The following is a 17,809-nucleotide window of genomic DNA, read 5'->3' as shown; positions in this document are numbered from 1 at the left end:
GTAGCATGCATGTGGTGACACTCTGATGGGGGTGTGACGGAAGCCAGGTGACACACTCTGCCTATAATAGCCTCACCATGTGGGTGACACATATGAGGAGACACCACACAGGGCATGGTGTGACCAAGACAAGGTGATACAGCAGCCATGACGGGCTCCAGATATGGCTAGCTTGTGCATGGTGACATCCCCCAAGTGGGGTGTGACGCAGCTGAGGTGACTCCCGATGACCATGATGTCCTTGCCATGCAGTTGACATGAGTGAGGTGTCACCCTGCTGGGAAGGGTGTGAGCAGGCAGTGGTGACACCCGATGGCCGTGAAGGACCCACTTGGCGGCTGATCCATGTGAGATGACACCCCGCCGGCTGGGTTATGACAAGGCCAAGGTGCCACCTGGTGGCCATGATGGCTTCAACACATGGGACCCATGCGTGATGTGCCACCTCACCTGGAAGGTAGTGCCTGGGCCAATATGTCACCCAGGAGCCATGAAAGCCTCAGCACATGTGTGACCCATGTGAGGTAACAGTGCAATGGACTGGGGGTTCCTGGGCCGACGTGACAACCTGTGGCCATAAGGACCTCCCCACACAGGTGACTTACATGGTGTGGCATCTTGCCAGCAGGGAGTTATGAGGCTGAGCTGGCACCCGGCAGTTAGGAGGCCTCGCCACATGGTTGGCACATGCGAGGTCACCCCTGCAGGGTGGGGTGTGAGCATGAAAAGGTGACACCCATTGTCTGTGTTGTTCTCAGCACACGGGTAAACCATGGATGCTAGCAGCCTGCATGGCAGGGTGTGGCAGGGCCTAGGTGTGACACAGGGGCTGTGATGGCCTCACCATGCAGGTGACCCACATGAGGTGACCCCCAGATGGTGGGGTGTGAGCAGGCCAAGATGACTGCTGGCAGCTGTGAGGGCCTTGCCACATGGGAGACCTGTGCAAAGTGGCCCCATGACAGGGGGAGTGTGCCTGGGATGATGTGTCACCCTGCAGCTGTGATGCCCTCACCAAGGGGGTTACCTGCATGATGGGACACCCCACTGGGCAGGATGTGACCGGACCAGGGTGACACCTGGCAGCCATGGTGACCTCGCCACATGGGTGAGCCATGTGACGTGGCACCCCACCAGGCAGATTGGTACCGGGCTGATGTGACACCCAGTGTCCATGATGGCCTCCCCAAGTGGGTAGCCATGTGAGATGGCACGCCCCCTCATGGGGTGTGACTAGGCCAAGGTGACAACCAGAGCCTCTGACAGCCTCAGTGGATGGGTGGCACATGTGTGGTGACCCCCTGCCTGGTGGGATGTGACCATGCCAAAGTGAAACCTAGCAGCCTTAATGGCCTTGCCACATGGGTGACCCATGCATGGTGCCCCCCTGCAGTGCAGGGTGTGTCAGGACCTAGGTGACACCCAGCAACCATGGTGGCCTTGCCATGCAGTTGACCGAAATGAGGTGACACCCTGGCATGCGGGTTGTGACCAAGGATAGGTGACACCCAGTGACTGTTATGGCCTTGCCACATGGGTGGCATGTGACAGGCACCACCCCAGCAGGCAGGGTGTGACAGTGCCAAAGGAACACCCAGTGGCCATAATGGCCTTGCCACATGGGTGAGCCAGTGTGGTGATACCCTGCTGTGCGGGGTGGCACAGCTCCGAGGTGACACCCAGCAGACATGTCAGCCTGGCCATACAGTTGTCCCATGTGAGGTGACCCCCTGCCGGGAGAAGTGTGACCAGACCAAGCCGACACCCGGTGCCATGAAGCCTTGCCGTGTGGGTTAGCCAGCTGAGGTGGCGTCCTGCCATATGAGGTGTGACCAAGGCTAGGTGACACCCAGTAGCTGTGATGGGCTTGCCACGCAGGTGATCCATGCTAGGTTACACCCCACTGGGTGGGGTTTGACCCAGCCAAGGTGACACAGGGGAGCTGGTATGGCCTGGCCATGGAGTTGAACCAATCGACGTGCCATCCAAAAGTGTGGCGTCGGAATGGGCCAAGGTGAGAGTTGCCAGCTATGATGGCCTAACCATGTGGGTGACCAACATGAGGTGGCATCTTGCTTGCCAGGGTGTGTCCAGGCCTTGATCACACCTGGCTGCCGTGATGGCCCCGCCAAATGCATGACCACACGAGGTTGCATTCCACCTGGCAGATAGTGCCCAGGCCAGATGACACCCAGTGGCCATGAGAGTTTTGCTGCATTGGGGAGCCATGTGAGGTGGCACTCCACCAGGCGGGGTGTGACTGAGCCAAGTGGACAGCTGGTGTCTGTGATGGCTTGGCCATGCAGGTGACCAGCACAAGCTGGCACCTGACTGGTCAAGGTGTGACAGGGCTGAGGTGGTTAATGGCAGCCAAGGCAACCTTGTCATTTGGGTGACCCCTGCAATTTGGCACCCCACTGGGCGGGGTGTGAGCAGGCTGAAGTGAAACTTGGCCGCAGTAATGACCTTGCGACGTGGGTGACCCCTACAAGATGCCACTCCACCAGCAGTGTGTGACCGAGGTGAGGTGAACCCACCAGCTGTGATGGCCTTGCCATGTGGATGACACAAACAATCGGAAACCTTGCTGGGTGGGCTGTGACCAGGCTGACTTTAACCCAGCGGCTGTGGTGGCCTCACCATGCAGGTGCCCCGTGCAAGATGCCAACTCACTGCATCAGGTGTGACTGGGCCGAGGTGAAGCCGGCAGCTGTGATGGCCTCCCAACACAGGTGATGCACGTGAGGTGACAGCTGCTGGGTTGGGTGTAAGTGAGGGAAGGTGACAGGCAGCAGCAGTGACAGCCTTGCCATGAGTCTGCGAGGCAGGAAGTGACAAACCTACGAAGGGGTTGACCAAGGGGAAGTGACACCCACTGGCTGTGATGACCTTGCTACACAGGTGACTCATGGAATGGGACACTCCACCATCCAGAACATGCCTGGGTGGTGGTGACACCCAGTGGCTGATGGCCATGCCACATGAGTGACACACAAGAGTTGAAACAGCAATGGGCAGGCTGTGCCAGGGCTGAGATGACCCTCAGCAGTCAGGATGGCCTTGACATGCAGGTGACCCCTGTCACTGCCATCCCACCAGAAGGCTGTAACGGAGGCAAAGGTACACCTGCTACACATGACAACAACACCATGTGGGTGACACACAGCAGGATACACCCATCGTGCTGGGTGTGAACAAGGGAAGGTGACACCCAGTGGCTCGGATGGCCTCGCCACGCAGGTGACATGTGGGAGGTGACACAGCTGAGGTGGAGTGTGAATCACTTGACGTGACAGCAGGTGGCCTTGAAAGCCTCACCATACAGGTGACACACACGAGCTGACACCCTGTTCGGCTGTGTGTGACTGAGGCGAAGTGATACCTGGCGATCGTGGCGGCACTGTCAGACGGGTAGCATGCATGTGGTGACACTCTGATGGGGGTGTGACGGAAGCCAGGTGACACACTCTGCCTATAATAGCCTCGCCATGTGGGTGACACATATGAGGAGACACCACACAGGGCATGGTGTGACCAAGACAAGGTGATACAGCAGCCATGACGGGCTCCAGATATGGCTAGCTTGTGCATGGTGACATCCCCCAAGTGGGGTGTGACGCAGCTGAGGTGACTCCCGATGACCATGATGTCCTTGCCATGCAGTTGACATGAGTGAGGTGTCACCCTGCTGGGAAGGGTGTGAGCAGGCAGTGGTGACACCCGATGGCCGTGAAGGACCCACTTGGCGGCTGATCCATGTGAGATGACACCCCGCCGGCTGGGTTATGACAAGGCCAAGGTGCCACCTGGTGGCCATGATGGCTTCAACACATGGGACCCATGCGTGATGTGCCACCTCACCTGGAAGGTAGTGCCTGGGCCAATATGTCACCCAGGAGCCATGAAAGCCTCAGCACATGTGTGACCCATGTGAGGTAACAGTGCAATGGACTGGGGGTTCCTGGGCCGACGTGACAACCTGTGGCCATAAGGACCTCACCACACAGGTGACTTACATGGTGTGGCATCTTGCCAGCAGGGAGTTATGAGGCTGAGGTGGCACCCGGCAGTTAGGAGGCCTCGCCACATGGTTGGCACATGCGAGGTCACCCCTGCAGGGTGGGGTGTGAGCATGAAAAGGTGACACCCATTGTCTGTGTTGTTCTCAGCACACGGGTAAACCATGGATGCTAGCAGCCTGCATGGCAGGGTGTGGCAGGGCCTAGGTGTGACACAGGGGCTGTGATGGCCTCACCATGCAGGTGACCCACATGAGGTGACCCCCAGATGGTGGGGTGTGAGCAGGCCAAGATGACTGCTGGCAGCTGTGAGGGCCTTGCCACATGGGAGACCTGTGCAAAGTGGCCCCATGACAGGGGGAGTGTGCCTGGGATGATGTGTCACCCTGCAGCTGTGATGCCCTCACCAAGGGGGTTACCTGCATGATGGGACACCCCACTGGGCAGGATGTGACCGGACCAGGGTGACACCTGGCAGCCATGGTGACCTCGCCACATGGGTGAGCCATGTGACGTGGCACCCCACCAGGCAGATTGGTACCGGGCTGATGTGACACCCAGTGTCCATGATGGCCTCCCCAAGTGGGTAGCCATGTGAGATGGCACGCCCCCTCACGGGGTGTGACTAGGCCAAGGTGACAACCAGAGCCTCTGACAGCCTCAGTGGATGGGTGGCACATGTGTGGTGACCCCCTGCCTGGTGGGATGTGACCATGCCAAAGTGAAACCTAGCAGCCTTAATGGCCTTGCCACATGGGTGACCCATGCATGGTGCCCCCCTGCAGTGCAGGGTGTGTCAGGACCTAGGTGACACCCAGCAACCATGGTGGCCTTGCCATGCAGTTGACCGAAATGAGGTGACACCCTGGCATGCGGGTTGTGACCAAGGATAGGTGACACCCAGTGACTGTTATGGCCTTGCCACATGGGTGGCATGTGACAGGCACCACCCCAGCAGGCAGGGTGTGACAGTGCCAAAGGAACACCCAGTGGCCATAATGGCCTTGCCACATGGGTGAGCCAGTGTGGTGATACCCTGCAGTGCGGGGTGGCACAGCTCCAAGGTGACACCCAGCAGACATGTCAGCCTGGCCATACAGTTGTCCCATGTGAGGTGACCCCCTGCCGGGAGAAGTGTGACCAGACCAAGCCGACACCCGGTGCCATGAAGCCTTGCCATGTGGGTTAGCCAGCTGAGGTGGCGTCCTGCCATATGAGGTGTGACCAAGGCTAGGTGACACCCAGTAGCTGTGATGGGCTTGCCACGCAGGTGATCCATGCTAGGTTACACCCCACTGGGTGGGGTTTGACCCAGCCAAGGTGACACAGGGGAGCTGGTATGGCCTGGCCATGGAGTTGAACCAATCGACGTGCCATCCAAAAGTGTGGCGTCGGAATGGGCCAAGGTGAGAGTTGCCAGCTATGATGGCCTAACCATGTGGGTGACCAACATGAGGTGGCATCTTGCTTGCCAGGGTGTGTCCAGGCCTTGATCACACCTGGCTTCCGTGATGGCCCCGCCAAATGCATGACCACACGAGGTTGCATTCCACCTGGCAGATAGTGCCCAGGCCAGATGACACCCAGTGGCCATGAGAGTTTTGCTGCATGGGGGACCCATGTGAGGTGGCACTCCACCAGGCGGGGTGTGACTGAGCCAAGTGGACAGCTGGTGTCTGTGATGGCTTGGCCATGCAGGTGACCAGCACAAGCTGGCACCTGACTGGTCAAGGTGTGACAGGGCTGAGGTGGTTAATGGCAGCCAAGGCAACCTTGTCATTTGGGTGACCCCTGCAATTTGGCACCCCACTGGGCGGGGTGTGAGCAGGCTGAAGTGAAACTTGGCCGCAGTAATGACCTTGCGACGTGGGTGACCCCTACAAGATGCCACTCCACCAGCAGTGTGTGACCGAGGTGAGGTGAACCCACCAGCTGTGATGGCCTTGCCATGTGGATGACACAAACAATCGGAAACCTTGCTGGGTGGGCTGTGACCAGGCTGACTTTAACCCAGCGGCTGTGGTGGCCTCACCATGCAGGTGCCCCGTGCAAGATGCCAACTCGCTGCATCAGGTGTGACTGGGCCGAGGTGAAGCCGGCAGCTGTGATGGCCTCCCAACACAGGTGATGCACGTGAGGTGACAGCTGCTGGGTTGGGTGTAAGTGAGGGAAGGTGACAGACAGCAGCAGTGACAGCCTTGCCATGAGTCTGCGAGGCAGGAAGTGACAAACCTACGAAGGGGTTGACCAAGGGGAAGTGACACCCACTGGCTGTGATGACCTTGCTACACAGGTGACTCATGGAATGGGACACTCCACCATCCAGAACATGCCTGGGTGGTGGTGACACCCAGTGGCTGATGGCCATGCCACATGAGTGACACACAAGAGTTGAAACAGCAATGGGCAGGCTGTGCCAGGGCTGAGATGACCCTCAGCAGTCAGGATGGCCTTGACATGCAGGTGACCCCTGTCACTGCCATCCCACCAGAAGGCTGTAACGGAGGCAAAGGTACACCTGCTACACATGACAACAACACCATGTGGGTGACACACAGCAGGATACACCCATCGTGCTGGGTGTGAACAAGGGAAGGTGACACCCAGTGGCTCGGATGGCCTCGCCACGCAGGTGACATGTGGGAGGTGACACAGCTGAGGTGGAGTGTGAATCACTTGACGTGACAGCAGGTGGCCTTGAAAGCCTCACCATACAGGTGACACACACGAGCTGACACCCTGTTCGGCTGTGTGTGACTGAGGCGAAGTGATACCTGGCGATCGTGGCGGCACTGTCAGACGGGTAGCATGCATGTGGTGACACTCTGATGGGGGTGTGACAGAAGCCAGGTGACACACTCTGCCTATAATAGCCTCGCCATGTGGGTGACACATATGAGGAGACACCACACAGGGCATGGTGTGACCAAGACAAGGTGATACAGCAGCCATGACGGGCTCCAGATATGGCTAGCTTGTGCATGGTGACATCCCCCAAGTGGGGTGTGACGCAGCTGAGGTGACTCCCGGTGACCATGATGTCCTTGCCATGCAGTTGACATGAGTGAGGTGTCACCCTGCTGGGAAGGGGGTGACCAGGCAGTGGTGACACCCGATGGCCGTGAAGGACCCACTTGGCGGCTGATCCATGTGAGATGACACCCTGCCGGCTGGGTTATGACAAGGCCAAGGTGCCACCTGGTGGCCATGATGGCTTCAACACATGGGACCCATGCGTGATGTGCCACCTCACCTGGAAGGTAGTGCCTGGGCCAATATGTCACCCAGGAGCCATGAAAGCCTCAGCACATGTGTGACCCATGTGAGGTAACAGTGCAATGGACTGGGGGTTCCTGGGCCGACGTGACAACCTGTGGCCATAAGGACCTCGCCACACAGGTGACTTACATGGTGTGGCATCTTGCCAGCAGGGAGTTATGAGGCTGAGGTGGCACCCGGCAGTTAGGAGGCCTCGCCACATGGTTGGCACATGCGAGGTCACCCCTGCAGGGTGGGGTGTGAGCATGAAAAGGTGACACCCATTGTCTGTGTTGTTCTCAGCACACGGGTAAACCATGGATGCTAGCAGCCTGCATGGCAGGGTGTGGCAGGGCCTAGGTGTGACACAGGGGCTGTGATGGCCTCACCATGCAGGTGACCCACATGAGGTGACCCCCAGATGGTGGGGTGTGAGCAGGCCAAGATGACTGCTGGCAGCTGTGAGGGCCTTGCCACATGGGAGACCTGTGCAAAGTGGCCCCATGACAGGGGGAGTGTGCCTGGGATGATGTGTCACCCTGCAGCTGTGATGCCCTCACCAAGGGGGTTACCTGCATGATGGGACACCCCACTGGGCAGGATGTGACCGGACCAGGGTGACACCTGGCAGCCATGGTGACCTCGCCACATGGGTGAGCCATGTGACGTGGCACCCCACCAGGCAGATTGGTACCGGGCTGATGTGACACCCAGTGTCCATGATGGCCTCCCCAAGTGGGTAGCCATGTGAGATGGCACGCCCCCTCATGGGGTGTGACTAGGCCAAGGTGACAACCAGAGCCTCTGACAGCCTCAGTGGATGGGTGGCACATGTGTGGTGACCCCCTGCCTGGTGGGATGTGACCATGCCAAAGTGAAACCTAGCAGCCTTAATGGCCTTGCCACATGGGTGACCCATGCATGGTGCCCCCCTGCAGTGCAGGGTGTGTCAGGACCTAGGTGACACCCAGCAACCATGGTGGCCTTGCCATGCAGTTGACCGAAATGAGGTGACACCCTGGCATGCGGGTTGTGACCAAGGATAGGTGACACCCAGTGACTGTTATGGCCTTGCCACATGGGTGGCATGTGACAGGCACCACCCCAGCAGGCAGGGTGTGACAGTGCCAAAGGAACACCCAGTGGCCATAATGGCCTTGCCACATGGGTGAGCCAGTGTGGTGATACCCTGCTGTGCGGGGTGGCACAGCTCCGAGGTGACACCCAGCAGACATGTCAGCCTGGCCATACAGTTGTCCCATGTGAGGTGACCCCCTGCCGGGAGAAGTGTGACCAGACCAAGCCGACACCCGGTGCCATGAAGCCTTGCCGTGTGGGTTAGCCAGCTGAGGTGGCGTCCTGCCATATGAGGTGTGACCAAGGCTAGGTGACACCCAGTAGCTGTGATGGGCTTGCCACGCAGGTGATCCATGCTAGGTTACACCCCACTGGGTGGGGTTTGACCCAGCCAAGGTGACACAGGGGAGCTGGTATGGCCTGGCCATGGAGTTGAACCAATCGACGTGCCATCCAAAAGTGTGGCGTCGGAATGGGCCAAGGTGAGAGTTGCCAGCTATGATGGCCTAACCATGTGGGTGACCAACATGAGGTGGCATCTTGCTTGCCAGGGTGTGTCCAGGCCTTGATCACACCTGGCTGCCGTGATGGCCCCGCCAAATGCATGACCACACGAGGTTGCATTCCACCTGGCAGATAGTGCCCAGGCCAGATGACACCCAGTGGCCATGAGAGTTTTGCTGCATGGGGGACCCATGTGAGGTGGCACTCCACCAGGCGGGGTGTGACTGAGCCAAGTGGACAGCTGGTGTCTGTGATGGCTTGGCCATGCAGGTGACCAGCACAAGCTGGCACCTGACTGGTCAAGGTGTGACAGGGCTGAGGTGGTTAATGGCAGCCAAGGCAACCTTGTCATTTGGGTGACCCCTGCAATTTGGCACCCCACTGGGCGGGGTGTGAGCAGGCTGAAGTGAAACTTGGCCGCAGTAATGACCTTGTGACGTGGGTGACCCCTACAAGATGCCACTCCACCAGCAGTGTGTGACCGAGGTGAGGTGAACCCACCAGCTGTGATGGCCTTGCCATGTGGATGACACAAACAATCGGAAACCTTGCTGGGTGGGCTGTGACCAGGCTGACTTTAACCCAGCGGCTGTGGTGGCCTCACCATGCAGGTGCCCCGTGCAAGATGCCAACTCGCTGCATCAGGTGTGACTGGGCCGAGGTGAAGCCGGCAGCTGTGATGGCCTCCCAACACAGGTGATGCACGTGAGGTGACAGCTGCTGGGTTGGGTGTAAGTGAGGGAAGGTGACAGACAGCAGCAGTGACAGCCTTGCCATGAGTCTGCGAGGCAGGAAGTGACAAACCTACGAAGGGGTTGACCAAGGGGAAGTGACACCCACTGGCTGTGATGACCTTGCTACACAGGTGACTCATGGAATGGGACACTCCACCATCCAGAACATGCCTGGGTGGTGGTGACACCCAGTGGCTGATGGCCATGCCACATGAGTGACACACAAGAGTTGAAACAGCAATGGGCAGGCTGTGCCAGGGCTGAGATGACCCTCAGCAGTCAGGATGGCCTTGACATGCAGGTGACCCCTGTCACTGCCATCCCACCAGAAGGCTGTAACGGAGGCAAAGGTACACCTGCTACACATGACAACAACACCATGTGGGTGACACACAGCAGGATACACCCATCGTGCTGGGTGTGAACAAGGGAAGGTGACACCCAGTGGCTCGGATGGCCTCGCCACGCAGGTGACATGTGGGAGGTGACACAGCTGAGGTGGAGTGTGAATCACTTGACGTGACAGCAGGTGGCCTTGAAAGCCTCACCATACAGGTGACACACACGAGCTGACACCCTGTTTGGCTGTGTGTGACTGAGGCGAAGTGATACCTGGCGATCGTGGCGGCACTGTCAGACGGGTAGCATGCATGTGGTGACACTCTGATGGGGGTGTGACGGAAGCCAGGTGACACACTCTGCCTATAATAGCCTCGCCATGTGGGTGACACATATGAGGAGACACCACACAGGGCATGGTGTGACCAAGACAAGGTGATACAGCAGCCATGACGGGCTCCAGATATGGCTAGCTTGTGCATGGTGACATCCCCCAAGTGGGGTGTGACGCAGCTGAGGTGACTCCCGATGACCATGATGTCCTTGCCATGCAGTTGACATGAGTGAGGTGTCACCCTGCTGGGAAGGGTGTGAGCAGGCAGTGGTGACACCCGATGGCCGTGAAGGACCCACTTGGCGGCTGATCCATGTGAGATGACACCCCGCCGGCTGGGTTATGACAAGGCCAAGGTGCCACCTGGTGGCCATGATGGCTTCAACACATGGGACCCATGCGTGATGTGCCACCTCACCTGGAAGGTAGTGCCTGGGCCAATATGTCACCCAGCAGCCATGAAAGCCTCAGCACATGTGTGACCCTTGTGAGGTAACAGTGCAATGGACTGGGGGTTCCTGGGCCGACGTGACAACCTGTGGCCATAAGGACCTCGCCACACAGGTGACTTACATGGTGTGGCATCTTGCCAGCAGGGAGTTATGAGGCTGAGGTGGCACCCGGCAGTTAGGAGGCCTCGCCACATGGTTGGCACATGCGAGGTCACCCCTGCAGGGTGGGGTGTGAGCATGAAAAGGTGACACCCATTGTCTGTGTTGTTCTCAGCACACGGGTAAACCATGGATGCTAGCAGCCTGCATGGCAGGGTGTGGCAGGGCCTAGGTGTGACACAGGGGCTGTGATGGCCTCACCATGCAGGTGACCCACATGAGGTGACCCCCAGATGGTGGGGTGTGAGCAGGCCAAGATGACTGCTGGCAGCTGTGAGGGCCTTGCCACATGGGAGACCTGTGCAAAGTGGCCCCATGACAGGGGGAGTGTGCCTGGGATGATGTGTCACCCTGCAGCTGTGATGCCCTCACCAAGGGGGTTACCTGCATGATGGGACACCCCACTGGGCAGGATGTGACCGGACCAGGGTGACACCTGGCAGCCATGGTGACCTCGCCACATGGGTGAGCCATGTGACGTGGCACCCCACCAGGCAGATTGGTACCGGGCTGATGTGACACCCAGTGTCCATGATGGCCTCCCCAAGTGGGTAGCCATGTGAGATGGCACGCCCCCTCATGGGGTGTGACTAGGCCAAGGTGACAACCAGAGCCTCTGACAGCCTCAGTGGATGGGTGGCACATGTGTGGTGACCCCCTGCCTGGTGGGATGTGACCATGCCAAAGTGAAACCTAGCAGCCTTAATGGCCTTGCCACATGGGTGACCCATGCATGGTGCCCCCCTGCAGTGCAGGGTGTGTCAGGACCTAGGTGACACCCAGCAACCATGGTGGCCTTGCCATGCAGTTGACCGAAATGAGGTGACACCCTGGCATGCGGGTTGTGACCAAGGATAGGTGACACCCAGTGACTGTTATGGCCTTGCCACATGGGTGGCATGTGACAGGCACCACCCCAGCAGGCAGGGTGTGACAGTGCCAAAGGAACACCCAGTGGCCATAATGGCCTTGCCACATGGGTGAGCCAGTGTGGTGATACCCTGCTGTGCGGGGTGGCACAGCTCCGAGGTGACACCCAGCAGACATGTCAGCCTGGCCATACAGTTGTCCCATGTGAGGTGACCCCCTGCCGGGAGAAGTGTGACCAGACCAAGCCGACACCCGGTGCCATGAAGCCTTGCCGTGTGGGTTAGCCAGCTGAGGTGGCGTCCTGCCATATGAGGTGTGACCAAGGCTAGGTGACACCCAGTAGCTGTGATGGGCTTGCCACGCAGGTGATCCATGCTAGGTTACACCCCACTGGGTGGGGTTTGACCCAGCCAAGGTGACACAGGGGAGCTGGTATGGCCTGGCCATGGAGTTGAACCAATCGACGTGCCATCCAAAAGTGTGGCGTCGGAATGGGCCAAGGTGAGAGTTGCCAGCTATGATGGCCTAACCATGTGGGTGACCAACATGAGGTGGCATCTTGCTTGCCAGGGTGTGTCCAGGCCTTGATCACACCTGGCTGCCGTGATGGCCCCGCCAAATGCATGACCACACGAGGTTGCATTCCACCTGGCAGATAGTGCCCAGGCCAGATGACACCCAGTGGCCATGAGAGTTTTGCTGCATGGGGGACCCATGTGAGGTGGCACTCCACCAGGCGGGGTGTGACTGAGCCAAGTGGACAGCTGGTGTCTGTGATGGCTTGGCCATGCAGGTGACCAGCACAAGCTGGCACCTGACTGGTCAAGGTGTGACAGGGCTGAGGTGGTTAATGGCAGCCAAGGCAACCTTGTCATTTGGGTGACCCCTGCAATTTGGCACCCCACTGGGCGGGGTGTGAGCAGGCTGAAGTGAAACTTGGCCGCAGTAATGACCTTGCGACGTGGGTGACCCCTACAAGATGCCACTCCACCAGCAGTGTGTGACCGAGGTGAGGTGAACCCACCAGCTGTGATGGCCTTGCCATGTGGATGACACAAACAATCGGAAACCTTGCTGGGTGGGCTGTGACCAGGCTGACTTTAACCCAGCGGCTGTGGTGGCCTCACCATGCAGGTGCCCCGTGCAAGATGCCAACTCACTGCATCAGGTGTGACTGGGCCGAGGTGAAGCCGGCAGCTGTGATGGCCTCCCAACACAGGTGATGCACGTGAGGTGACAGCTGCTGGGTTGGGTGTAAGTGAGGGAAGGTGACAGACAGCAGCAGTGACAGCCTTGCCATGAGTCTGCGAGGCAGGAAGTGACAAACCTACGAAGGGGTTGACCAAGGGGAAGTGACACCCACTGGCTGTGATGACCTTGCTACACAGGTGACTCATGGAATGGGACACTCCACCATCCAGAACATGCCTGGGTGGTGGTGACACCCAGTGGCTGATGGCCATGCCACATGAGTGACACACAAGAGTTGAAACAGCAATGGGCAGGCTGTGCCAGGGCTGAGATGACCCTCAGCAGTCAGGATGGCCTTGACATGCAGGTGACCCCTGTCACTGCCATCCCACCAGAAGGCTGTAACGGAGGCAAAGGTACACCTGCTACACATGACAACAACACCATGTGGGTGACACACAGCAGGATACACCCATCGTGCTGGGTGTGAACAAGGGAAGGTGACACCCAGTGGCTCGGATGGCCTCGCCACGCAGGTGACATGTGGGAGGTGACACAGCTGAGGTGGAGTGTGAATCACTTGACGTGACAGCAGGTGGCCTTGAAAGCCTCACCATACAGGTGACACACACGAGCTGACACCCTGTTCGGCTGTGTGTGACTGAGGCGAAGTGATACCTGGCGATCGTGGCGGCACTGTCAGACGGGTAGCATGCATGTGGTGACACTCTGATGGGGGTGTGACGGAAGCCAGGTGACACACTCTGCCTATAATAGCCTCGCCATGTGGGTGACACATATGAGGAGACACCACACAGGGCATGGTGTGACCAAGACAAGGTGATACAGCAGCCATGACGGGCTCCAGATATGGCTAGCTTGTGCATGGTGACATCCCCCAAGCGGGGTGTGACGCAGCTGAGGTGACTCCCGATGACCATGATGTCCTTGCCATGCAGTTGACATGAGTGAGGTGTCACCCTGCTGGGAAGGGTGTGAGCAGGCAGTGGTGACACCCGATGGCCGTGAAGGACCCACTTGGCGGCTGATCCATGTGAGATGACACCCCGCCGGCTGGGTTATGACAAGGCCAAGGTGCCACCTGGTGGCCATGATGGCTTCAACACATGGGACCCATGCGTGATGTGCCACCTCACCTGGAAGGTAGTGCCTGGGCCAATATGTCACCCAGCAGCCATGAAAGCCTCAGCACATGTGTGACCCATGTGAGGTAACAGTGCAATGGACTGGGGGTTCCTGGGCCGACGTGACAACCTGTGGCCATAAGGACCTCGCCACACAGGTGACTTACATGGTGTGGCATCTTGCCAGCAGGGAGTTATGAGGCTGAGGTGGCACCCGGCAGTTAGGAGGCCTCGCCACATGGTTGGCACATGCGAGGTCACCCCTGCAGGGTGGGGTGTGAGCATGAAAAGGTGACACCCATTGTCTGTGTTGTTCTCAGCACACGGGTAAACCATGGATGCTAGCAGCCTGCATGGCAGGGTGTGGCAGGGCCTAGGTGTGACACAGGGGCTGTGATGGCCTCACCATGCAGGTGACCCACATGAGGTGACCCCCAGATGGTGGGGTGTGAGCAGGCCAAGATGACTGCTGGCAGCTGTGAGGGCCTTGCCACATGGGAGACCTGTGCAAAGTGGCCCCATGACAGGGGGAGTGTGCCTGGGATGATGTGTCACCCTGCAGCTGTGATGCCCTCACCAAGGGGGTTACCTGCATGATGGGACACCCCACTGGGCAGGATGTGACCGGACCAGGGTGACACCTGGCAGCCATGGTGACCTCGCCACATGGGTGAGCCATGTGACGTGGCACCCCACCAGGCAGATTGGTACCGGGCTGATGTGACACCCAGTGTCCATGATGGCCTCCCCAAGTGGGTAGCCATGTGAGATGGCACGCCCCCTCATGGGGTGTGACTAGGCCAAGGTGACAACCAGAGCCTCTGACAGCCTCAGTGGATGGGTGGCACATGTGTGGTGACCCCCTGCCTGGTGGGATGTGACCATGCCAAAGTGAAACCTAGCAGCCTTAATGGCCTTGCCACATGGGTGACCCATGCATGGTGCCCCCCTGCAGTGCAGGGTGTGTCAGGACCTAGGTGACACCCAGCAACCATGGTGGCCTTGCCATGCAGTTGACCGAAATGAGGTGACACCCTGGCATGCGGGTTGTGACCAAGGATAGGTGACACCCAGTGACTGTTATGGCCTTGCCACATGGGTGGCATGTGACAGGCACCACCCCAGCAGGCAGGGTGTGACAGTGCCAAAGGAACACCCAGTGGCCATAATGGCCTTGCCACATGGGTGAGCCAGTGTGGTGATACCCTGCTGTGCGGGGTGGCACAGCTCCGAGGTGACACCCAGCAGACATGTCAGCCTGGCCATACAGTTGTCCCATGTGAGGTGACCCCCTGCCGGGAGAAGTGTGACCAGACCAAGCCGACACCCGGTGCCATGAAGCCTTGCCGTGTGGGTTAGCCAGCTGAGGTGGCGTCCTGCCATATGAGGTGTGACCAAGGCTAGGTGACACCCAGTAGCTGTGATGGGCTTGCCACGCAGGTGATCCATGCTAGGTTACACCCCACTGGGTGGGGTTTGACCCAGCCAAGGTGACACAGGGGAGCTGGTATGGCCTGGCCATGGAGTTGAACCAATCGACGTGCCATCCAAAAGTGTGGCGTCGGAATGGGCCAAGGTGAGAGTTGCCAGCTATGATGGCCTAACCATGTGGGTGACCAACATGAGGTGGCATCTTGCTTGCCAGGGTGTGTCCAGGCCTTGATCACACCTGGCTGCCGTGATGGCCCCGCCAAATGCATGACCACACGAGGTTGCATTCCACCTGGCAGATAGTGCCCAGGCCAGATGACACCCAGTGGCCATGAGAGTTTTGCTGCATGGGGGACCCATGTGAGGTGGCACTCCACCAGGCGGGGTGTGACTGAGCCAAGTGGACAGCTGGTGTCTGTGATGGCTTGGCCATGCAGGTGACCAGCACAAGCTGGCACCTGACTGGTCAAGGTGTGACAGGGCTGAGGTGGTTAATGGCAGCCAAGGCAACCTTGTCATTTGGGTGACCCCTGCAATTTGGCACCCCACTGGGCGGGGTGTGAGCAGGCTGAAGTGAAACTTGGCCGCAGTAATGACCTTGCGACGTGGGTGACCCCTACAAGATGCCACTCCACCAGCAGTGTGTGACCGAGGTGAGGTGAACCCACCAGCTGTGATGGCCTTGCCATGTGGATGACACAAACAATCGGAAACCTTGCTGGGTGGGCTGTGACCAGGCTGACTTTAACCCAGCGGCTGTGGTGGCCTCACCATGCAGGTGCCCCGTGCAAGATGCCAACTCGCTGCATCAGGTGTGACTGGGCCGAGGTGAAGCCGGCAGCTGTGATGGCCTCCCAACACAGGTGATGCACGTGAGGTGACAGCTGCTGGGTTGGGTGTAAGTGAGGGAAGGTGACAGACAGCAGCAGTGACAGCCTTGCCATGAGTCTGCGAGGCAGGAAGTGACAAACCTACGAAGGGGTTGACCAAGGGGAAGTGACACCCACTGGCTGTGATGACCTTGCTACACAGGTGACTCATGGAATGGGACACTCCACCATCCAGAACATGCCTGGGTGGTGGTGACACCCAGTGGCTGATGGCCATGCCACATGAGTGACACACAAGAGTTGAAACAGCAATGGGCAGGCTGTGCCAGGGCTGAGATGACCCTCAGCAGTCAGGATGGCCTTGACATGCAGGTGACCCCTGTCACTGCCATCCCACCAGAAGGCTGTAACGGAGGCAAAGGTACACCTGCTACACATGACAACAACACCATGTGGGTGACACACAGCAGGATACACCCATCGTGCTGGGTGTGAACAAGGGAAGGTGACACCCAGTGGCTCGGATGGCCTCGCCACGCAGGTGACATGTGGGAGGTGACACAGCTGAGGTGGAGTGTGAATCACTTGACGTGACAGCAGGTGGCCTTGAAAGCCTCACCATACAGGTGACACACACGAGCTGACACCCTGTTCGGCTGTGTGTGACTGAGGCGAAGTGATACCTGGCGATCGTGGCGGCACTGTCAGACGGGTAGCATGCATGTGGTGACACTCTGATGGGGGTGTGACGGAAGCCAGGTGACACACTCTGCCTATAATAGCCTCGCCATGTGGGTGACACATATGAGGAGACACCACACAGGGCATGGTGTGACCAAGACAAGGTGATACAGCAGCCATGACGGGCTCCAGATATGGCTAGCTTGTGCATGGTGACATCCCCCAAGTGGGGTGTGACGCAGCTGAGGTGACTCCCGATGACCATGATGTCCTTGCCATGCAGTTGACATGAGTGAGGTGTCACCCTGCTGGGAAGGGTGTGAGCAGGCAGTGGTGACACCCGATGGCCGTGAAGGACCCACTTGGCGGCTGATCCATGTGAGATGACACCCCGCCGGCTGGGTTATGACAAGGCCAAGGTGCCACCTGGTGGCCATGATGGCTTCAACACATGGGACCCATGCGTGATGTGCCACCTCACCTGGAAGGTAGTGCCTGGGCCAATATGTCACCCAGGAGCCATGAAAGCCTCAGCACATGTGTGACCCATGTGAGGTAACAGTGCAATGGACTGGGGGTTCCTGGGCCGACGTGACAACCTGTGGCCATAAGGACCTCGCCACACAGGTGACTTACATGGTGTGGCATCTTGCCAGCAGGGAGTTATGAGGCTGAGGTGGCACCCGGCAGTTAGGAGGCCTCGCCACATGGTTGGCACATGCGAGGTCACCCCTGCAGGGTGGGGTGTGAGCATGAAAAGGTGACACCCATTGTCTGTGTTGTTC

The sequence above is a fragment of the Hippopotamus amphibius genome, chromosome 4 (assembly GCF_030028045.1).
Source record: "Hippopotamus amphibius kiboko isolate mHipAmp2 chromosome 4, mHipAmp2.hap2, whole genome shotgun sequence".
NCBI lineage: Eukaryota > Metazoa > Chordata > Mammalia > Artiodactyla > Hippopotamidae > Hippopotamus > Hippopotamus amphibius.
Note: the sequence above shows the minus strand (reverse complement) of the source record.